This window comes from Rhamphochromis sp. 'chilingali', assembly GCF_963969265.1.
Source record: "Rhamphochromis sp. 'chilingali' genome assembly, chromosome: 3".
NCBI classification, from domain to species: Eukaryota; Metazoa; Chordata; class Actinopteri; order Cichliformes; family Cichlidae; genus Rhamphochromis; species Rhamphochromis sp. 'chilingali'.
Window position 1 is genome coordinate 25,927,846 of NC_137931.1, and position 15,134 is coordinate 25,942,979.

A 15,134-nucleotide genomic window follows, 5' to 3' on the forward strand; every position below is an offset into this window, starting at 1 on the left:
TCTAGACTGAGTTTGTGGTGTTGCTGCCTTTTGAAGCATCTTTACCGACAGTATCAGCCTAATATGATTGCTGTGTGGTTAATTGCAGGCAAGAAATCTCTGCACTAGTTGTGGTGCAATTTTATAATATAACTTTATGGCTGTGACCTAGCATTATTTAGCAGTTTGCACAACTAAGATAGCTAGCATTAGCTGATAACATCTCCTGTCATCCAAATGTGATAACTTTTGGCTTAAACAAATAGTGGTATGCAAAACACTACTGTCATAACTTTGAAAAGGTGAGACCAAAATGAAGGGGTGACAGCATGGTGGCTGCAGCCATATTTGATATGCAATCTGTAGAAAAACAGAAATTTAAACAAAAACTGTTAAATCTGCTCAAACTAACAAGCTGCAGCTCTAAATAAAGTTTGTTTGTTTCACTTGCATTAGCACAGTGACCTCTGATTTTGTGCTTGCTGAAGGTTTTAAAACTTTTAAATATTGTCTTGCGCTCCAGAGACAATTAAAGCCCCACATGGGGAGATGAGATCCTGCCAACACGAATGTTTCATGACCCTCGAGCCCCCGCGACACCACGATACCCTTACTCAGGAGTCCCCGACCTGAGGCGCAGCCACTTTAGATCTGGTCGACAGTGTAACGGTGGAGTGTGTTTTGAAAATTTCTTCTCTGAGTCTTCACATGAAAGGTGCTGTTTTTTGGGGGGGATTTTTTTTTTGGGAGGATGTTATCCCGTTGTGGTCAGGCAGTAAAAAAAAAACATGTTATCCTAGAGGGGAGTTCATCCTTTCTTGCCGTTTCAAAGCCAAAATAGCAAAAGGCAGAGAACAAAGCAGCTCTGTGTGTTTAGGCCGGCTGCTCACCGAGTGTTTGTGTCTCAATTTTTACCCCCACCTCTTCCTCCTCCTCCTCCTTCATCGCTGGCAAAGACGAGGCTTTGGCAGGGAGCTATTATTTCATAGCCCGTGAAAACGGAGAAACGAAGCGTGTGTAAATTTTAACCACAAATCATAAATACCTGATTTCTCCTCAAACCTGTCAGAAGAGTAATCAGAGCAGGAGCAACGTGATACACCTTGTTCAGAAAGGCTTATTCTTTATTATTTTCACGCTGCGGGGCTTTGCCAAGAAGAGCACACAAAGAGAACACAGGCGGCATAAAACATTCAGCACCTGATGCAACGGTGATTTAAGTTGGTTAATGTTTTTCTCCCCGTGGTGAAAATGAGCTCACTTGGTGCCAAGAACCCTCCAAAGCCTGATTATTCTTTCTTGTATTTAAGACTCCGAGTTTATAAATCAAGCTTTTCTCCTCGGATGGAGGGGGTAGGGGCCTTGTTTTCTTTACAAGCTGCTTCAACAGGCGGGAAATGCAGCATCATTTTCCACTGCAATTAACAGGGAGGCCCTGATGCTGAGGTGCCAGCTCTGTGTATGGCTCTGGCACCTTCCAGCCTTTTTCTGGAAAGACTTAACAGGCCCCGACTGCATGTCTTGGCTCGGAGATTTGAGCTGGAGTCGGCCTCCCCTGACGTAATCCTTTAAGAAACGGCTCTCCTCGCATAAAAGGGAGGCTTGCTGTGACTATCAGCGCGGTTAATATCCCCGACGCGAGGCCAAAGTTAGCGGAGAACATCTGAAAACGACCTCTTCCTCTTCTTCCAGCTCCACATTAAAGCCCATTTATGCAAAGCGTAGCTCGGCCTGTCAGCGTCTAATCATTACAAGGATGATCGATGATGTTTATTTTCTGATGATGGAACGCAACCCCCTGCCTGATGATAATTGTAATAAAAAGGACAGATCAAGCCGGCAGAGTTATTAAATTATCAGACTATAATTTGCATTAATGCCGGCTGCAGGGATGCAGAGAGGTGGTGGTGGTGATGGGGTTGGGATGTTTGACAGAAGCCCAGCTCCAGCTTGTTAGAGAGTCCACCTTCAAAAGCTCCCTCTGCCCTTGGCACCCCCCATACGGATCCTCAGCGTGCCATCATGTCGTGATGACATGCATGTCATATGACAAGGGGACAGCTGAGAGGCACAACAAAAGTGAACGAGGCAAACTTTAGTGGGCATGAGAGCTGATTTGAGCTAAAGCTGGTTTTTAGGACAGATTGTGAGTCGCTTCCTTGCACACCTCTGACCTACAGGTAAGTTCGGCCTTTCTGTGAGAAAATATGACCGGCTACAATGAGCAAGCAACCAAAATATGCAGTTTGGGAGTGGCTCAGTTGGCCTCCAGAACTGCCAGGAAGTGCCAAAAGTTGCACTTCACCCTCCGTACAGTTGTTGTGAAGGAGGAAATTTGCATTAGAGACCAAAACAGTTTTTTGTGTCCAGGTCTAGATGTCTTTATTACTGCTTTAAAGCTGCACATTTTAACTTTGGAGTCAAACTCAGGTGGACATGAGAGTAACCTCCGTAAGCTTCTTTCAGCTGCTCCCTTATTTACAACCATCCACAACAGGACATGGATCCAAATATTTGATCTGAAAGATTTTACTGCCATGTGCTCTTCCTGCAGTAGCCCTACCAGGATCTGTGCCTCCTTCCAGTCTCGAACTGGGTTATTTCTCAGTGTTAAGCCGAAATTATGATTCAGCAGTGGTTGTTCACTGGCAGTGCGTCTACCTGCAGACAGTGTCTGCTGCTGATAGAGGAGGCATGCAAAACAAGTGGTGCAACTGGTCTGTGGACCATTCTTGTTTATGCTGTTGTTGTTGGATCATCAGCTGTGGAGAAGAGCGAAGAGCTGAAGTGAAACTGATTGTCCACTGAAGCCACCGTCTGTGCTTTTCATGCTGTATTTTAGATATTTGCTGATTTTCTTGCAGTTCTCTCATTCCTGGTTGAACGCCACTGTCCGTTTCTTTCAGCCCACCTTTCAACTATTTAGGAAACAAAGAAATAATTAGCTTAAGCCACTCCATAATATGGCCCATGTCTTTTAAAGTACAGCATGCTTATAATGTAAGATAGGGGAATATTGTTTCTTCCCTGTAAAAACCTGACTTGTCCCTTTATTCTAGTTTCGTTGCCATTAAGTATTTGTAAGTAAATATAATTACTTTGTAATTTCAAATAAATTTCATGAAATTCAATTTAATTACAGGGGAATAACACTTTTAGTCATGGGCCCTGTTTATAAAGTGTTTATAAAGTTTCTTCAAACCTGACTAAAGTGGGAAACATGTTGATATTAGGCGAATGTTAAATAACCTTTAGGACTTTTGAGACTTTCTAGCAAGCACTGAGCTTTTCAGTCTTTCTGTGTGTTCTCATCAGGATACTCCAGCTGTCAGCACACACCTGCTGGATGACACCTGGATGGGCCCAGCATACGTTTAGTGCTGCGAATCCTCAGAGTGGGTGGACTGGGTGAGGAGGAGGGGGAGAGGGCACAGTGATAGGAGGTTTTAATGAGGACCTCCATCCTCAAACCTCCAGAGAGCCAAGACCTGCAGGGCCCTGCTGTCTGTGAGGTGGCGGCGCTGACCTCCCTCAGCTGCCTCTGCCATCCACCACTTCCTGGAGAGTTTGAGCCATCCATTCACAGAAAAGTTGAGCAACTTTACACAACAAAATGTAAATTTTTAAACCTGACAATTAGTTTGTTACAAGTATTTAATAAGGAACATTTCTTATTTTTGTATATTTTACTTACTTTACTTTGCGTCTCATGTTATGGCAATACATCAGATCGTCGTAGATTTCATTCACAGTGATTAATGGTGTGAAATGAGAGGCTGAAAAATGTCAAAATTTGTCCTCTGGAAAATAAAAAACATTATCTCTCATTATAAAATATAATATTTAGCGTTTACTGGCTTTCTATTCATTATTTATATCAGCAATTCCAAAAAAGCTGAGATACTTCATCTCTCCAGCATATTCTGCGTCTGTCACCCAGCACTTCCCACCCTTTACTGCTCCTTGAAAAATGAACTCCCTGGAATGCATATAAGACATATAAGGACTCAAAAGCGTCACTCACAAGCATTCCCACCTCTTACAAGCAATCACTACACTACACACCAGTACGGTTTTCAAGCCAAACCCAGTTTATACTGGCACAGCGTGTTAGTACATTTTCCCATTTGTCTCAAGAACCTGGGATCCTTAAAGTCATCCACTTGAGGCATCAACTCATTCCCAATTCCCAATGCAAAGAAGGCGCTCAACCCTTATCTGGGGCTCTCTGGTTACTTCAAACCTTTGTGTTTAAAGTAAATGTAAATACCTGGAGTGTTATTCATGACTAATTTCCTTTTTAGTTACAGTATATCAGAGACAAATCTCATACCAGCTGATGATTCTGGAAGTTTTGCAAGTTTTCTCTAAAAAGGTGTGATGATCGATAATGATTGACAAGTAAAACCGACTTCCTGTTGCAAAGCGTCCTTGAACAAAACCCTAACCTGTACAGAAACAGGGACGTGCAGAGAGGTTTAAAGGGGCGGGTGCTCAAAGTTAAAAAGGGGCACATTGAACCAGGCTGAATAACAACAACACACATTCATCAAGAATCTAATATGGGAGGGGCAGGGCTGTGTTGATCTGAGACTGTAGATATTAAAAAGTCCACAGGAGAGATGGTAGCTGATTAAACAAGTGTCATGAGATAATAACAAAATGCAAAGATTGGTGACAGCGCTTGGAACCATAAGGCAACGAAAAACTGTGACATAAACTCGGCTCTGCCTGTGAATCACTCTTTGCTTCTCTTCTTCCTTCCTTCCCATCATTTCATATATCACTCTCCACTTGCTGTCTATCTGAGAACAAGGCACAACTTGTTATTGCAATAAACTATAATCTAATTATCCACACCTAACAACTCTTGCACTTAATCTATAATAAAATGATGACAGAAAAATGTTATAGCACTGCCTTTAGTAGCCTCACACAGCTCCTACTGTTTCCTCCTCATGTCCTTACCAGCCATGTCTGGACAATGTTATATCATGAGTAATATTTTTTTAAATCCAGCTAAATAAAACACACACATGCACACACAGTGACATTTTAGACCTTCTTCAGAATACTGTATATACTATGGGCATCCTTACATTATTATTCATTACTAGAGCTACAATAATAAAGCAATGAGGAGGGGGTAATAAATATGAAATAATGTATTTATGATGATTCCATTTGTTTCACTATCCACTCTGTGCAGGGCAAAGCTTATTACATTTTTAAACTGTAGAGATACAATCATTTTACTGCTGTAAAATCCAACTTTTGTCTTATTTAAAATATAAATCTAATATAATCTGCTTCTTAATGTATGTTCTTTAAAATACAGCGTGTGTTTTTTAATATATTATAATTATAGTAATTATTATGTGGACATGCATATTAGATCGTTTTTTAGTGAAATATAATCCCTCCAGAAAGGCAGGAAATGCCCAGAAACTTTAAAACTAAATATGTTCCCTAAAACGGTGACAGAGCTACAGACCCATGACAGCCTTACACAGGTAGCCAGCAGCTGTGACCAGCACTACTTGTGCAGTTAATAAAAGGACAGGTAATGTTTGTCACGCTGTTGCACACACAGCACGCTCGTTTGTTTCAGTTCGTCAAATTGCCACAAGACAGCTTACCAACGTGTACATAATAAGCCAATACTCCTGTGTGCTACACACTACAGTGTACGCTGTACACCTACTTACTGGTTTTGTCGCATCAGTCTGTGTCTCTGAATTAACTTGTGTTTCTCCTACAGCTCCGGACCGCAAAAAATGCGCGTGCTCTTTGTGAGCTCGTTCCCGGCTCGTAACCAGCGCGTTCTGCCGTCGAGGGCGATCATTGGTTAAATGTGATCATGTGACTGATGCAAGCCAGATCCTTTCATTTAGCAAAACTGTGATTACTAGTTAAATATTATTGTTGAGGGGCACAGACAGGACTCCGCACGCACACACACATAAAAAAATAAATAAATAAATAAAAAAAATTTAAAAGTTGCCTCAACATAAGGGCACTTTGGGCACTCATCAGGAAAGGGGCGGGTGCTCAAGCCCCTCTAGCCCCCCCCTCTGCACGTCCCTGTACAGAAACACCAACTTCCTGCCAGATGTCCTTACAGTGGTGTGTGTTTGTATGTGTGCGTGTGTGTGTGTGTGTGTGTGTGTCATTACATGTAAATGACAGTGGAGACTCTGCCTGCATGAGGTAGCCCAGATAATGACCACCACAATTGTTTGTGTGAAAGCTCTCGGTGTCGGGATGAGCCGTTAATATCACAGAGCGCCTCAGACAGATGGCACGTTGTTGGAAAACAGATGTTATTTTGCATAGAAACATATCATGAATATGCATACTGTATTAGTTCATGACACCGAAGGCCTCGTCGATGATTGGCCCGCTCTTTGTTAGTTAGCAGTAAAGGAAATCTTTTAACTGTAGCATCTTTTGACCTCTGACGTGGGAGATTAAAAAAAACTAACAATGGTCATGGTTTGTTGTAACCTCATCACTGCAGCCATATGCAATACCAACCTGAGTGCCAGACAGTACCGATGATTTTACAGGTGTTCAGTCCGTGTATAAAGAAATCTGGAAGTTTGATAAACATCTTCAAGTGATTCTGCTCTGAAGTTTGAATATTTAAAAAGTTAGCAGTTCCTACCTGACTTTTATCAGCTCTCATTCCGATGACAGTGTTGAATAATGCCGCTACGATTGTGTTTTAGAGCCAGAAGGAAGGGAGGTGTGGAGTAAAAACACGAAGACTTCTGCTTCTCCTTACCTGATTCTGGTATTTTAAAGCTCACAGTTGCAATATTTAAATGGAGTTAGTGGGGATAGGTTATTTGGAAACCTTAAATTGCCCATAGGTGTGAATGCGGGTATGACTGTGAGTGCAAACGGTTGTTTCAGTGTGTTAGGGAGTACCCTGCTTCTCGCCATAAAACAGCTGGGATCATGACCCTGGGTCAGTTTGCTCAGCCTTTTTTGAGTATTTTTGGACTTCAAATTTTGTTTACTTAAATATTTTATGTGATTTGTGGTTTTCTTAGTGTTTAGGTTGTTTTGTGTATATTTGTCCTTTTAGTGTACAGTTGTTTAAGAGTTTAGTTCTTCCCTAAGTGTTCTGCCCTCTTGTGCCAAGTCTCCTGTGTTAAATGTCCCCATTTAGTTATCTCACTTCCTGCCTTATTTTGAGAGTTCCTTGTGCTTTGCTTTTAGTTTTGCTTCCCTATTCTTGTCTTCTGTGATTTAGTTCAGCTTTGTGCCATTCTCCTCAACTGTCTCCACTTTCCCTTATTGCCCTTCTAAACAGGTGCTGTCACCTGTGGTCCTTTGTTAGAGTGTCTAGTGGTCTATTGTTTCTAATTGTCAATGTGGATTTTCTCTTGGCTGCAGAGAATTTACTTTTCACAGTTTTCACTGTTCCCCCTTTTTGGCCTTATGTTTGACCTTTTTTTTTTACTATTGCAAACTATCTACTAAGTTCAGCTCTGCCTGCCTCAGACTTTGCAGTTTGGACACTCCACACAACACTCAAAAGAAGTCATTCACAGTAATATACCCTGATATTACTGTGAATGACTTCTTTTGACACCCTGGTCCATCGACCCAGAGTTGTTTTATTGGACCATAAAGGCAGTTTGTAATGACAGTACAATGTTTTTATTTTTGACAAATTAATTTGAGAGTACTTTGGCCTCTTTTTGTAATAACCAGGGTTTCTTTTTAATCTCTTTGCTTGCTTTAAGCTCTGTTTCCAGATTTAATTCAAGTTAAAGATATCAAATAGGTGATTTTTGTGATATCACCAAAAATCATGTTGGGCCACTGAGACTTTTCAAGTCTAGAACTGTTGGAAGCAAAATCCCATTTCTTACATTTGACCTTTTATCTTGGAAAGAAGTCCAAGGAATAAAACAAGCTCCGGAATGCTGCATAAATTACCAACTATAATTTTCCTGTTGGGTTTCAATGCTTGCAGTTTAGAAAAAAAGCTCAAGGGGCTTTTACTTTAGAAACACCTCAGCAACATTCCCAGACAGCGCTGCGCTCCAGCAGGTCAGCGTGTGACTTCATTCAGGAAAACCCAGAAAAGTGTCTGAAACCTCACAGAGCTGGTTTGGTTCTGCAGATTCTTTCACTTTCTCTATAAAAATTTTAAGACAGGGCTCGTTAAAGGACCATACCAGTGTTTTTGTCCTTTCAGACTTTATCGTGGCACTGACCTCAGTTTCTGAGGATTATTCACGCGGCCTTAGTTAATATTAAGCAGGCGATGACACGGGGGGCCCCTGTGCTCGCTCTCGGCAGGGAGTTGGCCCTATTGAAATGAGGAGCCGCGCCTTAATAATACATTTGTCCCACAGGGGCCACCCATGCTAAGACATTTCAGGAACTGCAAGGTGCTTCAAATCTCAACACGTTCAGGTCTGAGGCTGGAAGGTCATCTCTTGAATCTTAATCGCCTAGGGTTGGTTTACTGGCTTCACAGTCATAAGAATGGTGAAGCTTTGTGGGGATACCAGAGAGAGCCTCTGCTGCTCTGGATACATCTGTGCTTATCCTGTCTTTTCATAAACCCAGTCAACCTGGCAGAACTTACATTGCTCATTCCCCATCCAAAAGTCAGATTGGATTTTTTTTTTCATATTTACTTAGAATTTGACTTACAACAGCTACTTGATTTGATCCAGTTTCCAGCATCTAATAAAATTTAATGTATTTAAAATCAAGATTTAAAAACAAAGTGATCTTTATTTAATAGTCTTTAATTTAGGACAAATAAAAATGAAACATTGTAAGGCAAATGTATTATTCCATTGTTCTGTTAATTGCTAATGGTGATGCCTAAGTAAATAGCTTGATGCAATTATAAAGTAATTTTTTGTTATCATAGTTGTTAGCATCATCAATCTTCCCAGCCATTGGCCCAGAGATGGATATTTTGACAACAACCAGTGTTGGGGAGTAACGGAATACATGTACCGCCATTACATATTTAAAATACAAAATATGAGTAACTGCATTCCGTTACAGTTACCGTTTAAAAAGGTGGTATTTAGAATACAGTTACTTTGTTGAAATAAATGGATTACACGGTGGTATTTTCCTGTTTCATATTGTTGCAGGTCAGGACTGTTTGGGTTTTGTTTTGCCATGGTTACAGGATGACGCTCTAACCTTCCCAACACTGACAACAACAAATATGGTCCAAGTAGCAACAAAACAAAAGGTAGATATCATTTTCACCAGAGAATGAACCCCTTACATTTTAATGCAGATCTTTAAGTTGCAGGCTTATCATCCGGGAGTCTGTGATCTTGATTTATTACAAGATCTGCAACACAAATTCATAAATGTTAACACATTAAGACCCTCATGCATTAAAGCTGAGAGACAGCTTTGACATAATGAAATCTCTCAACACGTTATTTGTTCAATTAAGCACTGAACAACTGAGAGTTGAGAGGTAAATAACTCAGTAGTTTGCAGGTTTGTTGGTTTTGTGGGTAAAGAAAGCGAGAAGAATTATGGAATAGAAACACAAAGGTCCAAACTGGAGGCAAACTACCATCTTCTTGCTAGTTACTTGCTTACTTGGGCCACAGTCACTTCTCAAGCCTCCTTAAACTTGTAGATCTCCAGAATGTGAACATTATCTGTAACTGGCATCAGCACGTTATGGTGAAGTGCAACCTGTATGTAATGGGCAAACACAGGAGACATCTGATAAAATGTCATTATGTCCTGCCCTCTGATGGAAACTTGTTATTAACACTGCATGTTGAAATGCTGATGACGGTTGTGGTATTAGAGACAATTTTAGGATTAGTTATTGGTCTTATTAACTACTAAAGTCTTATTAATTAGTAATTAGTTACTTATTAATTAGGGTTTTATTAATGAAACAAATCTCCATCACTGAAGAACTCCTTGTGCATAAATGTGACAAGAAATTGGCTTTGAGAAAACTGTAATATTTGAGGTTCTGGGAAAACAGAAAAAGCTCCACAGTTTCTTAGAGGGCACTCAGGAGAGTTCAGAATATAAAAGGCCCTATGGAGGTGTAGCTTAAACGTGGCAGTTTTCATTGAAGAAGTCACCATGAACAGAAGATGGATTGTTGTAAACTCTTAACTGATTGATTAGCATATGTTAGACAAAATAGTGTTGTCTGTTTGTAAAAACAAACAAAACAACAACAACTTAGTATTATATTTGCAAACAGTAAATTAAAATTTGGGTTTTTTCTATTTTGAAGCAAGTGTAAAGGATTAGCCGTATCTAATTATTGTCCTTTATGTGAACTGCAAGCAGTTTCTGTAGAAAAAGTCTCTCTGTAGGTCATTTCTAGGCTTGTTCTTTTTTTTGGCGTTTACTTTACTGAGTGTCTGCTTGTGGCTGACTCCTTACTGACGTCTGATCATCTGTGGGCAGATACAAATGGAGACAGACATCCTCCTCAGCTGCCAGTTTGACCACAAGCTTCTGAAATTGATTCGTAAATTAATATTGTCTTCCAGCCTCAGCAGGCAGAGACTGAAATCTGGATGGAATTTACATATTAGTCTAATAGAAATGAATGAGGCATCGGTGAGTGCAGAGCACTATCCATCATCTGCTCTGACACCAGGCGCAGGAGGAGAGAGTCGGCCTTGTTAGACTGTCACATGAGTAATAATAACGAAATAATGCAGAGCTGTGGAGATGTGATGTGGTGTCATCGCAAGGAAAAAGACAAGAAGAGGGGCGGTGGAGGTCAGAGCAGAAGAACAGTCTCCTTCACATCAGAGCGAGTCTGCTGGAATGAGTGTCACCACTGTGATGGAGCTGGTAGTCATTTACAATATCATCACTTTGACTCAGTGTCTGACCGCACAGAATGCGGGGACTCTCACATTCTTATGATGGTGGGTGGTGTCACTGGTGGTGCATGCTAAAAGAATTTCCTGTGCAGGATTTTCAGGATTTGAGGAAACTAAGAAAAGTTAGTTTAAATGAATGAATCGGCCAACAAGCCAATGAAAAATAAACCTAGAAAAACCAACTGACATACCAAAGACAAAACAATAAAAAAAAAAATCAACAAACAATAAATCAAACCATGAAATCAATTTAATCAACTAAGAAAACAACCAATCAGTAAGCTAACAAACCCACCAACCAAACAACAAATTAACCTGAAAACCAAAAATAAACCAAACAAACTGCCCAACTATTGTAATAGACGCGTAAACTGATCAACTTACAGATAAACCAACCTACAAATTTCATCAAATGAAGATTGTGAAAAATTTCTTTCTTACTTGAAAAAGTCAGTAACATGAGGAACAAAATCTCTCCTTCTGTGTCTCTCTTGTCTACTCCAACTCAAGCTAGGCCTGTAATTTTAGAAAGATTTTTACCTGTGTCCTTACCTGAGCTGGTCAAGTTAGTTAATTCAATGAAAGCATCCTCCTGCTCTCTTGATATTTTACCTGGATCTTTGTTTAAAAAATGTCTTTCAGTCTGTTGGTCCCTGTGTGCTCACAATTATCAATACCTCACTGGTTTCTGGTCAGGTCCCTGTTTATTGTAAGAATGCTGTTATTCACTCACTGTTAAAAAAAACCTAAGCTTGATGCTTCTCTTCTTAGTAGCTACAGACCGATTTCAAAATTACCGTTCATTTCAAAGATTTTAGAAAAGGTTGTGGCTAAGCAGCTTATAGCTGTTCTAGATAAATACACCTCCTGGGTGAGGTGTTCCAGGCATGTCCCACCGGGAGGAGGCCCCGGGGCAGACCCAGGACACGCTGGAGAGATTATATCTCTCGGCTGGCCTGGGAACGCCTTGGTATTCCCCCGGATAAGCTGGAGGAGGTGGCTGGGGAGAGGGAGGTCTGGGCCTCTTTGCTTAGGCTGCGGATGAAGATGGATGGATGGATGGATAGATGAATACAGCATTCTGGATAAATTCCAATCTGGCTTTCGTAGAGCTCACTCTACTGAAACTACACTTCTTAGAGTCTCCAACGACATTTTGATGAGATGTGATGCAGAAGAATGCTCCGTTCTGTTGATGTTGGACCTGACCTCCGCCTTTGATACTGTGGACCATCATAATCTGCTAGATAGGCTGAGACACTGGGTGGGTATATCAGGGGCTGCTTTGGACTGGTTTGAATGCTATTTGCATGAACGATCCTTTTCTGTGGCTACCTCTAAGTAGAGTTCCTCTTCTACTTTTCTTGCCTATGGTGTGCCACAAGGTTCAGTTTTGGGGCCTTTATTGTTCTTACTGTATTTACTTCCTCTTCAACACTTATTGAGCACTTTTAAGGACATTTCGTATCACTGCTATGCAGATGATATTCAGTAATATACAGGGAGTGCAGAATTATTAGGCAAATGAGTATTTTGTCCACATCATCCTCTTCATGCATGTTGTCTTACTCCAAGCTGTATAGGCTCGAAAGCCTACTACCAATTAAGCATATTAGGTGATGTGCATCTCTGTAATGAGAAGGGGTGTGGTCTAATGACATCAACACCCTATATCAGGTGTGCATAATTATTAGGCAACGTCCTTCTCTTTGGCAAAATGGGTCAAAAGGACTTGACAGGCTGAGAAAAGTCAAAAATAGTGAGATATCTTGCAGAGGGATGCAGCAGTCTCAAAATTGCAAAGCTTCTGAAGCGTGATCATCGACCAATCAAGCGTTTCATTCAAAATAGTCAACAGGGTCGCAAGAAGCGTGTGGAAAAACCAAGGCGCAAAATAACTGCCCATGAACTGAGAAAAGTCAAGCGTGCAGCTGCCAAGATGCCACTTGCCACCAGTTTGGCCATATTTCAGAGCTGCAACATCACTGGAGTGCCCAAAAGCACAAGGTGTGCAATACTCAGAGACATGGCCAAGGTAAGAAAGGCTGAAAGACGACCACCACTGAACAAGACACACAAGCTGAAACGTCAAGACTGGGCCAAGAAATATCTCAAGACTGGTTTTTCTAAGGTTTTATGGACTGATGAAATGAGAGTGAGTCTTGATGGGCCAGATGGATGGGCCCGTGGCTGGATTGGTAAAGGGCAGAGAGCTCCAGTCCGACTCAGATGCCAGCAAGGTGGAGGTGGAGTACTGGTTTGGGCTGGTATCATCAAAGATGAGCTTGTGGGGCCTTTTCGGGTTGAGGATGGAGTCAAGCTCAACTCCCAGTCCTACTGCCAGTTTCTGGAAGACACCTTCTTCAAGTAGTGGTACAGGAAGAAGTCTGCATCCTTCAAGAAAAACATGATTTTCATGCAGGACAATGCTCCATCACACGCGTCCAGGTACTCCACAGCGTGGCTGGCAAGAAAGGGTATAAAAGAAGAAAAACTAATGACATGGCCACCTTGTTCACCTGATCTGAACCCCATTGAGAACCTGTGGTCCATCATCAAACGTGAGATTTACAAGGAGGGAAAACGGTACACCTCTCTGAACAGTGTCTGGGAGGCTGTGGTTGCTGCTGCACGCAATGTTGATGGTGAACAGATCAAAACACTGACAGAATCCATGGATGGCAGGCTTTTGAGTGTCCTTGCAAAGAAAGGTGGTTATATTGGTCGCTGATTTGTTTTTGTTTTGTTTTTGAATGTCAGAAATGTATATTTGTGAATGTGGAGATGTTATATTGGTGTCACTGGTAAAAATAAATAATTGAAATGGGTATATATTTGTTTTTTGTTAAGTTGCCTAATAATTATGCACAGTAATAGTCACCTGCACACACAGATATCCCCCTAAAATAGCTAAAACTAAAAACAAACTAAAAACTACTTTCAAAAACATTCTACTTTGATATTAATGAGTTTTTTGGGTTCATTGAGAACATGGTTGTTGTTCAATAATAAAATTATTCCTCAAAAATACAACTTGCCTAATAATTCTGCACTCCCTGTATCTCCTTTAAGCCCCATGATTTTTCCAAGCTACAGATTTTGCATAAGTGCATAGACTCCATTAGATGTTGGATGGTTGGAAACTTTCTTCAACTAAATGAAGACTGAAGTTCTTGTTTGTGCTCCTAAAAATTTTGTACCTAGTGTTATGGAAAACTTGGGTCCACTTGCTACATTTGCAAAACCGTCTATCAGGAGCCTTGGTGTTAGTATTGATTCAGCTCTGACTTCGGATGCCCATGTAAAATCTTTGGTTCGCTCCTGTTTTTATCACTTGAGAAACATTGCTAAGCTGAGTCCCATTGTATCGCGCTCCGAATTAGAAATTGTCATTCATGCATTTGTTTCATCTCGTCTGGACTATTGTAATTCTTTGTTTACTTGTTTATGTAAAGCCTCTTTGGAGCATCTGCAAGTTGTTCCGAACGCTGCTGCAAAGCTTCTGACCACGTCCTCCAAGTTTTCCCATGTCACACCCCTGCTGATTCAGCTGCACTGGCTCCCCGTTAAATTCAGAATCCAGTTTAAGGTTTTGACCTTGACTTTCAGGGCTCTGCATGGACAAGCACCAACACATATAAGTGAACGTTTACATCCATACATTCCCAGCAGGTCTCTGAGGTCATGTGACCAGGGCTTGCTTGCTGTCCAACACACGAGGCTGAAAACAAAAGGCAACAAAGCTTTTGGAACTGTGGCCCCCAGATTGTGGAACTCTCTCCCTTTGAGCCTGAGATCTGTGGACTCAGTGGTCGCTTTTAAAAAGCAGCTAAAAACTCATCTTTTTAAACTTGCTTTTGGTTGATTTTGATTTTTAGGTTTTAGCTTCTGTGAAGCACTTTGTGATTTTTTTATCTTCAAAGGTGCTATATAAATAAAGTTTTGTTTTACTTACAAACCAATAAACCATCAACAAATCATGCCGACAAACCCAGCAACCAACTAAACAACAAATCAATGTGCCAACAACCAAACTAACCAAGGACTACCCAAAAAAACTATCTATAAACCAAAGCATAACCAATTTACAGACAAGCCAACCTACTTAACAATAGAATCGCCAACAAATCAACCAACAAACTAACCTACAAACTAAACTGTTAATCAACCAACAAACCAGTAAACTAGCTATCACATGAAACAAACAAACTTGCCAAAAAATAATAATAAAAGAGCCAGCAAACCAACCGAATTACCCAACATTACCAACCCACCATCCGA

The 15,134-nt window shown here is 40.9% G+C and overlaps 1 long non-coding RNA gene across 1 annotated transcript; it reads right to left on the bottom strand.

Moving 5' to 3' along the window:
- Positions 1-2,458: 2,458 nt before the first annotated feature.
- On the bottom strand, positions 2,459-5,787 carry LOC308394143. The gene is made up of 4 exons (XR_013971124.1): positions 5,688-5,787; positions 3,674-3,779; positions 3,319-3,578; positions 2,459-2,897 (listed from the first exon to the last, which is right to left on the bottom strand). It is a non-coding gene; the product is annotated as an uncharacterized lncRNA (long non-coding RNA).
- Positions 5,788-15,134: the final 9,347 nt, after the last annotated feature.